Genomic DNA, 11,727 nt, shown 5'->3' on the forward strand with positions numbered 1-11,727 from the left:
AATAGAATGCAGAACGAACTAATTATCGCCCGTAAACAAGCAATAAAGTAAGTCGTACAATATTAAGTTCTCGTCAAAGAGCGCGATCAATATTGTGATAAACCGTACTTTGAAAAATCTGATTTTATTTATTATTTACTTCTTATTGTGGTCAAGATAATCTTGAAATCAATTCATTAAAAATAAATATATATATTTTTTGATAAAGAAATAAACATTTCTCAATGCTTACATAACTAGTTAGTCGACAAATATACATGGACACGGCATGATTTTCGGGAGTTTTGATTATCTCTTGAGCCTATTTGTAATAAATTAATTTTAAATTTCTGCAAATAAAAAAGTTGAATAATTGGCAAGTTTAACAGACATTGAATCATTTGTAATTATAATTTAAGTCATTCCATGCTGCCATTTTTGTTCAATCCTTTCTGCAGATCATGATATCCAATTCAATCAAATTATACGACCCACGTACACGTACATCGTCTAATAGAACAAGCAAAATCCATTTTTTTTTTATCAGAGAATTACCTTAGGAATAATTATTTTTAATCTAAAATATTAAGTCTTGCATATATTCAGTTACAGAAATATTACTTTCCGTTTTTTTCTTCAAAGTCTATGAAATAATATTGCTAATTCTTTGAAATCTTAAATAAGTATTAAGCCGTATTTCGTTTTGAAAATATTGAATCCTAAATATTTTGAACTATTTTGAGTGAAGAATCGTGCGTTTGCGTCAGCAATCGTGTAAGATCGTGTAACGTGTAGAATCGTGAACGTGAAGGATCGTTCGTGTATCAGGTTTAATCGTGCGTTAATCGTGCGGAATCGTTCGTGTAACGTGATCGTTCGTGTAAGTTGTCAACAATAACGTTCCAGCCACTGTAAGTAGCTTGAAGAAGCTGGCATGGTCTGAGATGTAGTATGGTGCAGACAAGGCCCCTTTTCAAGTTCTGTAAGTAGCTTGAAGAAGCTGGCATGTAGTATCATGTAGACAAGGTCCTTTTCAAGTTCTGTAAGTAGCTTGAAGAAGCTGGCATGGTCTGAGACGTAGTATGATGCAGACGAGGCCCTTTTCAAGTTCTGTAAGTAGCTTGAAGAAGCACGCATGGTCTAAGATTTAGTATGATGCAGACGAGGCCCTTTTCAAGTTCTGTAAGTAGCTTGAAGAAGCTGGCATGGTCTGAGATGTAGTATGATGCAGACAAGGCCCCTTTTCAAGTTCTGTAAGTAGCTTGAAGAAGCTGGCATGTAGTATGATGCAGACAAGGCCATTTTCAAGTTCAGTAAGTAGCTTGAAGAAGTTGGCATGGTCTGAGATGTAGTATGATGCAGACGAGGCCCCTTTTCAAGTTCTGTAAGTAGCTTGAAGAAGCTGGCATGGTCTGAGATGTAGTATGATGCAGACGAGGCCCTTTTCAAGTTCTGTAAGTAGCTTGAAGAAGCTGGCATGGTCTGAGATGTAGTATGATGCAGACAAGGCCCCTTTTCAAGTTCTGTAAGTAGCTTGAAGAAGCTAGCATGGTTTGAGATGTAGTTTGATACAGACAAGACCATATAGAATTCAGTAAGTAGCTCAAAGAAGCTGGCATGGTTTGAGATGTAGTTTTACAAAGACAAGACTATATAAAATTCAGTTGGTAACTTGAAGAAACTGGCATGTTTGAGGGGGTTTGATACAGACAAAACCACTTAAAATTCAGTAAGTAGCTTGAAGGATCTGGCATAGTTTGAGATGAAGTATGATGCAGACAAGGCCCTTTTCAAGTTTTGTAAGTAGCTTAAATAGTCTTGCATGGTTTGCAATGTACTTGGATGCAGACAAGACCATATAGAATTCAGTAAGTAGCTCGAAGAAGCTGGCATGGTTTAAGATGTAGTTTTACAAAGACAAGACCATATAAATTCAGTTAGTAACGTGAAGAAACTGGCATGTTTGAGAGGGTTTGATACAAACAAACCACTTAAAATTCGGTTAGTAGCTTGAAGAATCTCGCATGGCTGGAGATGTAGTATGATGCAGTCAAGACACTTTCAAATTCTGTTAGTAGCTTAGATGAAGCTGGAATGGTTGAATGGTTCATCATGTACATTTATCAAAAAATTATTTTTGAAATTTTTAAAATTTTTAAAAAAGTTAACATTGTTTGGAATGTAGTATTGACTAGTATATTTAACCAAAGACTTTCAAGAGACCTGTAAGTATCTTGATGAAGCTGGAAACTTCCGAGATGTATGGTTATACAGATAATTCTGTTTGTTAGATTTTTAAGTATTTTTGAAGTTGACATGACTTTAAATATAGTTGCTTTCTTGTCTTTTTAAGATGTGTAAAATCATAGTATCTCATTGAAGCAGGAAACTCGTTTTATCGATAAATACAAGTAAATCAACTTCAAAAGATATACAAAAGTGCAATTTGTTTAAGATGTGTTTGCAGACATATTTGAATTTTCAATTGACAAAGTGAAACTACTGTGCTTGCGTATTTATATTTTAATAGCCTAACTACTAATATAGCATTGTCTTGTTTATTCTGTAAAGGAGGCCAAATTGTTACTGTGCTTCTTATAATCACAGGCTCTGCTGGATTGGATTCTAAGCATTTAGAAAATAATTTAGGAATAATAAAGCAATTTGATATCACAATCTGATTTTCAGGTATCTTTAGTCAGGACACACGGACCAGATGTTTTGAATAACTTTCATTGAAGGATTTGTCTGAAGACTTCTAAAGCTGCGTTTAAAATCAAGGTTCGGACAAATCACCTCTAGTCAAAATCAAAGAGGAATAATGTTTACATTCTGGTAGGTGTGGTTCAGTTCATTTGTCTTATTGCTAATAACCAAGAGATGTTTAGAAAAGGTTGAATCTAATTTTTGATCAGATGAGTATAATTTATGATTGATTTAAATTTATTTCGTATTGTAAAAGTTATTTTTAAGTATCTGGAAGTCACAATCTTGTACAAGAAACAGAGAATTCTGTAAACATTCCAACTTTTACGTTTATAGAAGTAATTTTACATTCATAGTGTTTTAACGGGGTTGCTATCTGAACTGCAAATGCTTATATTTATGATTCACTGATAAAATCAACGTAGAAAGCTTTTCGAGTTCTTCTGAAGAATTCATGGTAAAAAGGAAAAGAAAACTCTTCAGCCGGGAAGGATAACCCTTTAATTTAATGATTTATTCAAAGAGTCATGAAAGTCTCCAAAGGAAGCTTAAAATTGAAATCTTTTTATACAACAAATTGAATTTCATGCAACTTAAGGTTCTTTAATACTCTGATAAGAGAGATAACTCTGAATGACATAAATGTCTAATATTCCTTTATAGATTTGCAAGTAGAATTGTCTTTTTTGTCCAATTGAATGTATTTTACTTATAAATGCATTCTTTTTTTTGGAAAATCATTAGGTTCGAGCAACATTTTATACCAGTGAGCAGACTGAGTGTTTATGAATCTTAATATGATTTAAAGTTCTTTGAACATTTTTATACAAATGTCCTCAATCTAGCATTAAATACCAATTTTTAAAAGTTTGATATAAATTTATAATTGATTTTTGAAGTTTTGCATTCATAGCAAACGCTTTATAAACTACAGTATTTATGTATAATAATAATTGTGCAGTATACATAGAAGAAATTTAAGTACCACAGAACCCAGTATAAAAATCTGTGCAGTTTTCTTCATTTGCTTGGAAACCTATAAGTTTTAACATAGATATAATTGTTAAAAATTTTCGTTTTGAAAATGCATGTAATAGGTGAATTCATTTGCATTACTGAAAAGTTATATTTTTATTCTCCTATATAATATTAATTTTTCTTTATGAGGTTTGAAGAATAATCAATGTGGATAAATACACATCAGTTTGAGAATTCTGCGACATTTTTATGATTTTCAATTATTCAGGGCCTGGTTTGAAATAATTAATAATTGGATTACCTTGAAGTCTTGATATCTAAGGGTGGGGTCATATACATTTTGATAATTTTATGTCAATGCTTTCTTTATCGTCGAAGTCTGTTGCACTCGCGCATGCGAGCTCATCCTATATAAAGTGTTTTTGAGTTTTATTTATAAATAATTTATGTTCGTTTGAACTGGTGAATTTAGAACATAAATATATTTATAAAAGTTATGGTAAAACACGTGTGTTTGTTTTGTATGCAGATTAAGTCCATCGATAAAGGAGATCGATTGGTTGTTTATTTGTTTACGGGTGAATAGGTTGAATCCGTGCTACGCATGATTCAGTCTGGTATAAGGTAGATTTTCGGGTGTTTTAAGTTATTCAAAGTTCGCTGCTACATTGCAACAGACTTATCCCCCGCCCCACCCACCCTTCCAGTATGATCGATATACTGAACTTGCTAAAATGTTCGTTGTAATGTTGACTGTCGCTTTATTTGTTTCTTTTTCTTTTGTATAATGATGTGGATTTCAGAAGTTAAACTAAAGACTGTGCTTTGTATACTGTATACACTTCATTAAAGTCTGTTGCACTCGCGCATGCGAGCTCATCCTATATAAAGTGTTTTTGAGTTTTATTTATAAATAATTTATGTTCGTTTGAACTGGTGAATTTAGAACATAACTAACGGCATATGCATCTTCTGAGGCCTATTCCTTCGTTGTAGCAAACGTAACAAACTCCATTAAGGTGCCCGCCGAGCCTGCATGTCCATCTGCATATCCCAGGATTGCACCAATAAGTACATCAACCTTGGCTGAGAACAAGATCAACCATACCCAAGCACAGGACTGTCAACAGTACAAACAAAGCGCATGTCTTCCTCTGGAATTAAAAAAAATAAATTCATAGATTAAAATTAATTTTAGTTTTCTTATTTTATAAATACTAATCTTATTCCATATCTAGTACGGAACTTATCTATCCCGTACCGAAAGGCTCAGAAAACACTAGATAAGTTTCAATTTACACAACTAACCCATATACCTACTAGAATTACAAACACGTCATGAACATTTATTGATCAGGTTTACAATTATCTACTGGAAAACGTGTGTGAAATTGGAGCGGCCCCATTGCTTTGACAGAAATCACATTGAAATAACACACAAATGCATTTGATCCGTTTCCTCATGCTACCTAGATGTTGATTTTACTTATGCTGATTTTTGTAGGTTCACTAACTCCATAAAATGACCTCAACAATATAACAATTAACTGACTAAGTCCTAACGTCCCATTTTGAATATCAACATTAAGTAGAGACTTAGTGCTTTCATTTCTTTAAATTTCTTTTGTGAGTCCAAGTTTGAAAACTCAGGCTGTGTGATACTGCAGTGTTCTTGATTTATGAAGAAAAGAGTTGAAATTACGCATCTTCAGCTGTTAATGAAAATATAAGCCCACCCCACGATCCAGAATTTTTTTTATTGATCAGAATCTCCTGAAACAATTCTTTCATTATACAATCAAACATTTTAGATAAGAGGTTGGGGGCTATACAAAATATAAAAAAAAGCCTGCATATTTGGTCATTTTGGAAGACATTTTCGAGATTTGAGGAAAATTAAGAAATTCATGACGTTGACAGGAGAAAAATTATTATGTTATTCTTATTTGACATGAAGTCACCAAGAGTCGAAATGAAATTTATATGTTCAACTAAAACTAAGTAGTTGAATTCACAGGGCTAAAATTGGCCCTAGGTGAACCTTGATCTTTAATTCCCTGCAATTCAGATACTAACATGTGACTTTGTAGGGCTTCCTTTATTATTGTATTCAAAATAACACACATTTTTAACATTGTGATAAAATCTTAAGAAATGATATAAATTTACCTGGCATTCATTATTCAGGTTACCTTTTATAATATAAATCTATAAAATTATTGTTGATTTACGAAAAAAAACTGTGTATATATTAAATTAGGTCATAAAATATATATAAAACATGATTTGAAATTGTTGCTTTAAAAATTACTTTTAAAAGATAATGGATTTTTTTTTTCAGAAAAGAAGGAAAGAACTTTATTTGGTAATGACCAATATTTGCCCCCCAAATCAAACTTTGATGGAGATATATTGAATTAACTTCTTAAACAGGGAGTATATGCTGACTTCAAAGCACTGAATATTTTCATAAGTGATTACGCCATATGTACGTAATGACGTCACAAACCTGACGTAAATTCCAGTTTTTTATGACTTTTACAGAAAAATGTACATATTTCGTCGATATTTTGAGTAATAGGCACTGAGCGCATGTGTGTTCAGGATCAATATTTTGATATAATGTGTAGAATAATAATATCAATGAAATATGTCATTATTGTTCCTGAACAAAATTGCGTTCTATAAATTTTAAAGCTAAAATTGTCGAAATTTTGTCCATTTTGTCCTCTTTCTGAAAAAGGATATAAAAATCGGACTAGTTTGTGACGTCATAAAAACATAAATTGTGAATACACTGCGCGCTTTGACACTATAATTATTTTCTGTTAGTTTATATTTCTCATACAATTTATTGAATTCAGCACATTTCAGGAAATTTTCAAAATTTGACTTTTGTGGGGGCAAATATATGCAATATACGGCATATAGTTCTTTTTAATTTTATGTAATCTGCCATCTAATTGTCCTGCTAAAGAAATACCTGTGACACAAAGATATATGAGATCTATACTTTCTGATTTGATAAATGAGCCCCTTCGTTTCAGCTTCAATAAATCCTGAAACGAAAGGTAAGAATTTTTTCTCGCCGATAACATAAAATGAAATAGCTACATTACTTATTTTAAAAATTCAGATTAAACTGTTTGATTAATTCTAAAACAATATCTGTATCTAAGTATGTACTTTTAATATGGTTAGACATGAAAACGGTAAAGATCATGATAGGTGGTTATGAAGTTAATAATTCAGTATTAATCCTAGTTTAACCCAAAACGTTACCATATACTGTTAAACTACACACTGGCGTTGGTTACTCATACACATGGTTACGACACTGCCCAACTTTGCATTTCCCTCAAACCTTTAACGCCCTAGTGCACAGTATTTCCTCCTCGAATTTCTCAGAATGCCATAATGTTCACCTAACTCAAACACGCACATACACTGCTGATCACCTGTTATCTGATTATAACATATTATTTCAAAGTCTGGATTTCCATAGTCGGCGACATGATATTTTACAAAATGAAAGAAAAAAACTATTTTCTTTTGAAAAAATTAATAAATAAATTACCAAGCCAACAAAATATACAGTTCAAACTCACCGCTGCCAAATTTCTCTACTATACTTTACATGTTTACAAACCAAACAGAAATGCTTTTCGGACACTCACCAAACCTTCAGGCCGAATGCACACAGCTTTTTAACGCAACCACACAGGTCATAGCTGCAGATCTGTAGCGTTATGGTTTTATATATTTGTCTTTGACCATAACGGTACAGATCCCGCAGTGAAGAAAAGGTGCAATTTACGGTGCAATATTTTTTGCGCTCTTTTGGTGAGAATTTCTCCACTTTCTAGAATTGGTCAATTAACTACTTTTCAAACCTTAATTCTAGAAATATTCTGTACCCAATATGTATAGTTTATCTATCTCCCAACCATTTATAGTTGGCTCTACAGGCAATAAACTCGCTAGAAGTGAATTTTCAGGAATCTAACAAAAAACATTTTAATCAAGCGAGTTTATCACTTGTAGAGACGACTATAAAGGGTTGGGAGATGGATAAAATATACAGATTAGTTAAATAATGTGTCTAGAATTAGGGGTTGAAAGGTAATTGATTGAGCAATGCTAGAAAGTGGAGAAATTCTCCCCAAAGCGCGCAAAAAATATTGCACTGTAAATTGCACATTTTTTTGCACTACGGGATCTGTAGCGTTATGGTCAAAGACAAAATATATAAAACCATAAGGCTACAGATCTGCAGCTACACAGGTCATACGATATTTTCTTTACAAAAGACACATCATATCACTTCTACGATCTGCTCAGAACTCACTTGTCGACAAAATTGTTCAAACCGGTCTGACAGCCATGACCAGCTGCCCCTAAAGACTATAAGGTGTGAATGAAATTATGGTACACAATAACATACTAACATAATAAAAATAAATGAAAATTGTGACACTATTGAACATTTAATTTATCTAATTCTTTTTTTTACTCCTGGATTATTCATCACAGAAGGATATGTCTTTTTTATAACATACAATTGAATGATTCAAAAAGATCGAAAAAGGGCTACTTTAATACTGTCCTCACTTCGCTACTAATCAGCTACTGTTACGCTGTCTACACTTGATCACTAGAATTCAGCTACTATAACACTGTCTTCACTTGATCGCTACTGATCAACTACTATAACACTGTCCACACTTATCGCTACTGATCAGCTACTATAACACTGTCCATACTTGATCGCTACTGATCAGCTACTATAACACTGTCCTCACTTGATCGCTACTTATCAGGTACTATAACACTGTCCACACTTGATCGCTACTGATCAGCTAGTATAACACTGTCCACACTTGATCGCTACTGATCAGCTACTATAACACTGTCCTCACATTGCTACTGATCAGCTACTATAAAACTGTCCACACTTGATCGCTACTGATCAGCTACTATAACACTGTCCACACTTGATCGCTACTGATCAGCTACTATAACACTGTCCTCACATTGCTACTGATCAGCTACTATAAAACTGTCCACACTTGATCGCTACTGATCAGCAACTATAACACTGTCCTCACTTGATCGCTACTGATCAGCTACTATAACACTGTCCACACTTGATCGCTACTTATCAGGTACTATAACACTGTCCTCACTTGATCGCTACTGATCAGCTAGTATAACACTGTCCACTTGATCACTAATGATCAGCTACTATAACACTGTCCTCACATTGCTACTGATCAGCTACTATAACACTGTCCCCACTTGATTGCTACTAATAAGCTATCTTAACACTGTCCTCACTTGATTGCTACTAATAAGCTATCTTAACACTGTCCTCACTTGATTGCTACTGATCAGCTACTATAACACTGTCCTCACTTGATCGCTACTGATCAGCTAGTATAACACTGTCAACTTGATCACTAATGATCAGCTACTATAACACTGTCCTCACATTGCTACTGATCAGCTACTTTAACACTGTCCCCACTTGATTGCTACTAATAAGCTATCTTAACACTGTACTCACTTGATTGCTACTGATCAGCTACTATAACACTGTCCTCACTTGAACGCTACTTATCCGATACTATAACACTGTCCTCACTTGATCGCTACTTATCAGGTACTATAACACTGTCCACACTTGATCACTAATGATCAGCTACTATAACACTGTCTTCACTTGATCACTTCTAATTAGATACTTTAACACTGTCCACACTTGATCACTACTAATCAGATACTTTAACACTGTCCTCAATTGATCGCTACTGATCAGTTACTATAACACTGTCCTCACATTGCTACTGATCAGCTACTATAACACTGTCCACACTTGATCACTAATGATCAGCTACTATAACACTGTCTTCACTTGATCACTACTAATTAGATACTTTAACACTGTCCACACTTGATCGCTACTAATCAGCTACTAAAACACTGTCCTCACTTGATCGCTACTGATCAGCTTGTATTACACTTTCCCCACTTGATTGCTACTGAGCAGCTACTTTAACACTGTCCACACTTGATCACTACTAATCAGTTCCTTAACGCTGTCCTCACTTGATGGCTAGTAATTGGCTTCTAAGTTCAAGACGCCAAAATTAATATAGGATACAAGGTATGTAAAATTAGTGAGCCCTTGAGTGTTTAAATCAGTCCGGATAGACATTACTATACAGAATAAAGAAATAATGCCCCAACCATTAATTTTTGCGTAAGACATATGATAATATTTAACACTTTGATTAAATACCGTTTCATCTAACACAATGTCTTTCATCCAAAAAAGTGTGAACGTTAAAGTATACTTATAAATGAAAATATAGTTTTGTCTAATCGATAGAATGCACAACTTTAAATAGAAAAAAAAATTCACGTACATATCTTTAGCCATAGAAGCAATTAAGGAATAATATACTATTTAAAAAAAATAAACATGGGAATAAGGTCTATTTCTTTTAATAATGAATTATCTCTATCTTCGCAAAAAAAAAAAGTGCGACCAGGCTAAGTCCCCCCCCTCTTCCAGCCCCTTCAACGCCTATGTTGGTCTATTTTCCAATCTGTGTTTGATTTAGTATAGGATAATTTAAATCGCTTCACCTAAGCAAAAATACTATCACAGTGAATACGGTGTTAAGGAGCGATTTTTTTTAGTCTTTCACGACCATTCATAAAGGTATAACAATATGTAACAATTAGAACTGAACAAGATAAATGAAAGAATGAAACTTCTTAAAATACATGACAGATTTGTTTACACGCATTTTAATGCATGTAAAGAATGTTAATAAATTATCGTATAAATCAAAACAAGCATTATCAATCTTATTGTACTTATCGATTGACACACTTATGCCGTGATAATGACTCATTTTTACGCATTTAGAATTAAGAGTAAATAGAAATTCCGAAACTTCTATAAACAAGACACTTGTTTTTATTTATCACGGTCATATATGTCAAGTATTAAAATATTTTATTATACTTTCGTTTATTTCAATAATACTTAAAAACATTTTTGTATCACAAATTCATAAATGCAGTGTATCACAGGTCACATTTATATACAATCCTCAAGAATGGTCGCTTAATGAGCTTTAAAATATATTACACAAGATTATCATCACATGTAAGCAATATTAAGTAAAAATATATTCTTAATGGATCAGGAAATAGCGGAAAAAATTCGTCGTCAATTCAGTGTATAAATAATGGACTAACATCTGGATGAAAAACGTTAGTCAGCAATTGACTTAATGATAAATTGTATTTGTTGACAAGGCCATTGTATACAACCATAGAACTTACGAAATGATGACTTGAGACGGAACTACTGATGTTGTTTCATTGACTTGCTTGTCAATAATTAACCTCGTTTTAGAAATTGTTCATACGTAGAGCTACTGGAAAGATCCAAATTGCACTCCCTAAAAACCAGAAGAATGAGATAACTGGCATTAGAAATATTTAAAATCATTAACGAAAAGAGCCCACTCTTTCTTCAAGATGTGGTCACAGTTAAAGAAAACTCATATAATTTTAGATATTCTAAAGCCACAGAACCCAAAACTACAAGGTATGGAAAAGGTTCTTTCAGATATGAGGCAGCAAGGACATGGAATACCCTTCCCAATGATATCTAAATACTACATCCTTTAATTTATTCAAGAACTACATATCTACCTGGTGTGGATATAGAAAATAATGTAATTGTAGTGTATGTAAATACCAGTCCATGCTGCCTTTGTCTGAGAAGCCTTCTTAAATGTTCTTTTCCGGTCATTTAAAATATTTTGTGTGTACGCTTGTGTTTTGTTTTCTTTTTTTTTCTCTTCTGCTATTATTATTATGTTCTGTGAATGCCCATATGTGTGCAAAGCATATGAATAATTGCATGCTTTCTATGTTGCTTTCCTCGTTGTTCAACTTTCATTTCTGTCAGTGTTTGAAAACGTTATGTACTGTACGGCGCTTTAATTGACTTTTTTCTCTCAATTATTTTTTTTAATCAGC

The sequence above is a fragment of the Saccostrea cucullata genome, unplaced genomic scaffold, assembly GCF_032062105.1.
Source record: "Saccostrea cucullata isolate Sc308-1 unplaced genomic scaffold, CSIRO_AGI_Scuc_v1 ctg2289, whole genome shotgun sequence".
Taxonomy (NCBI): domain Eukaryota; kingdom Metazoa; phylum Mollusca; class Bivalvia; order Ostreida; family Ostreidae; genus Saccostrea; species Saccostrea cuccullata.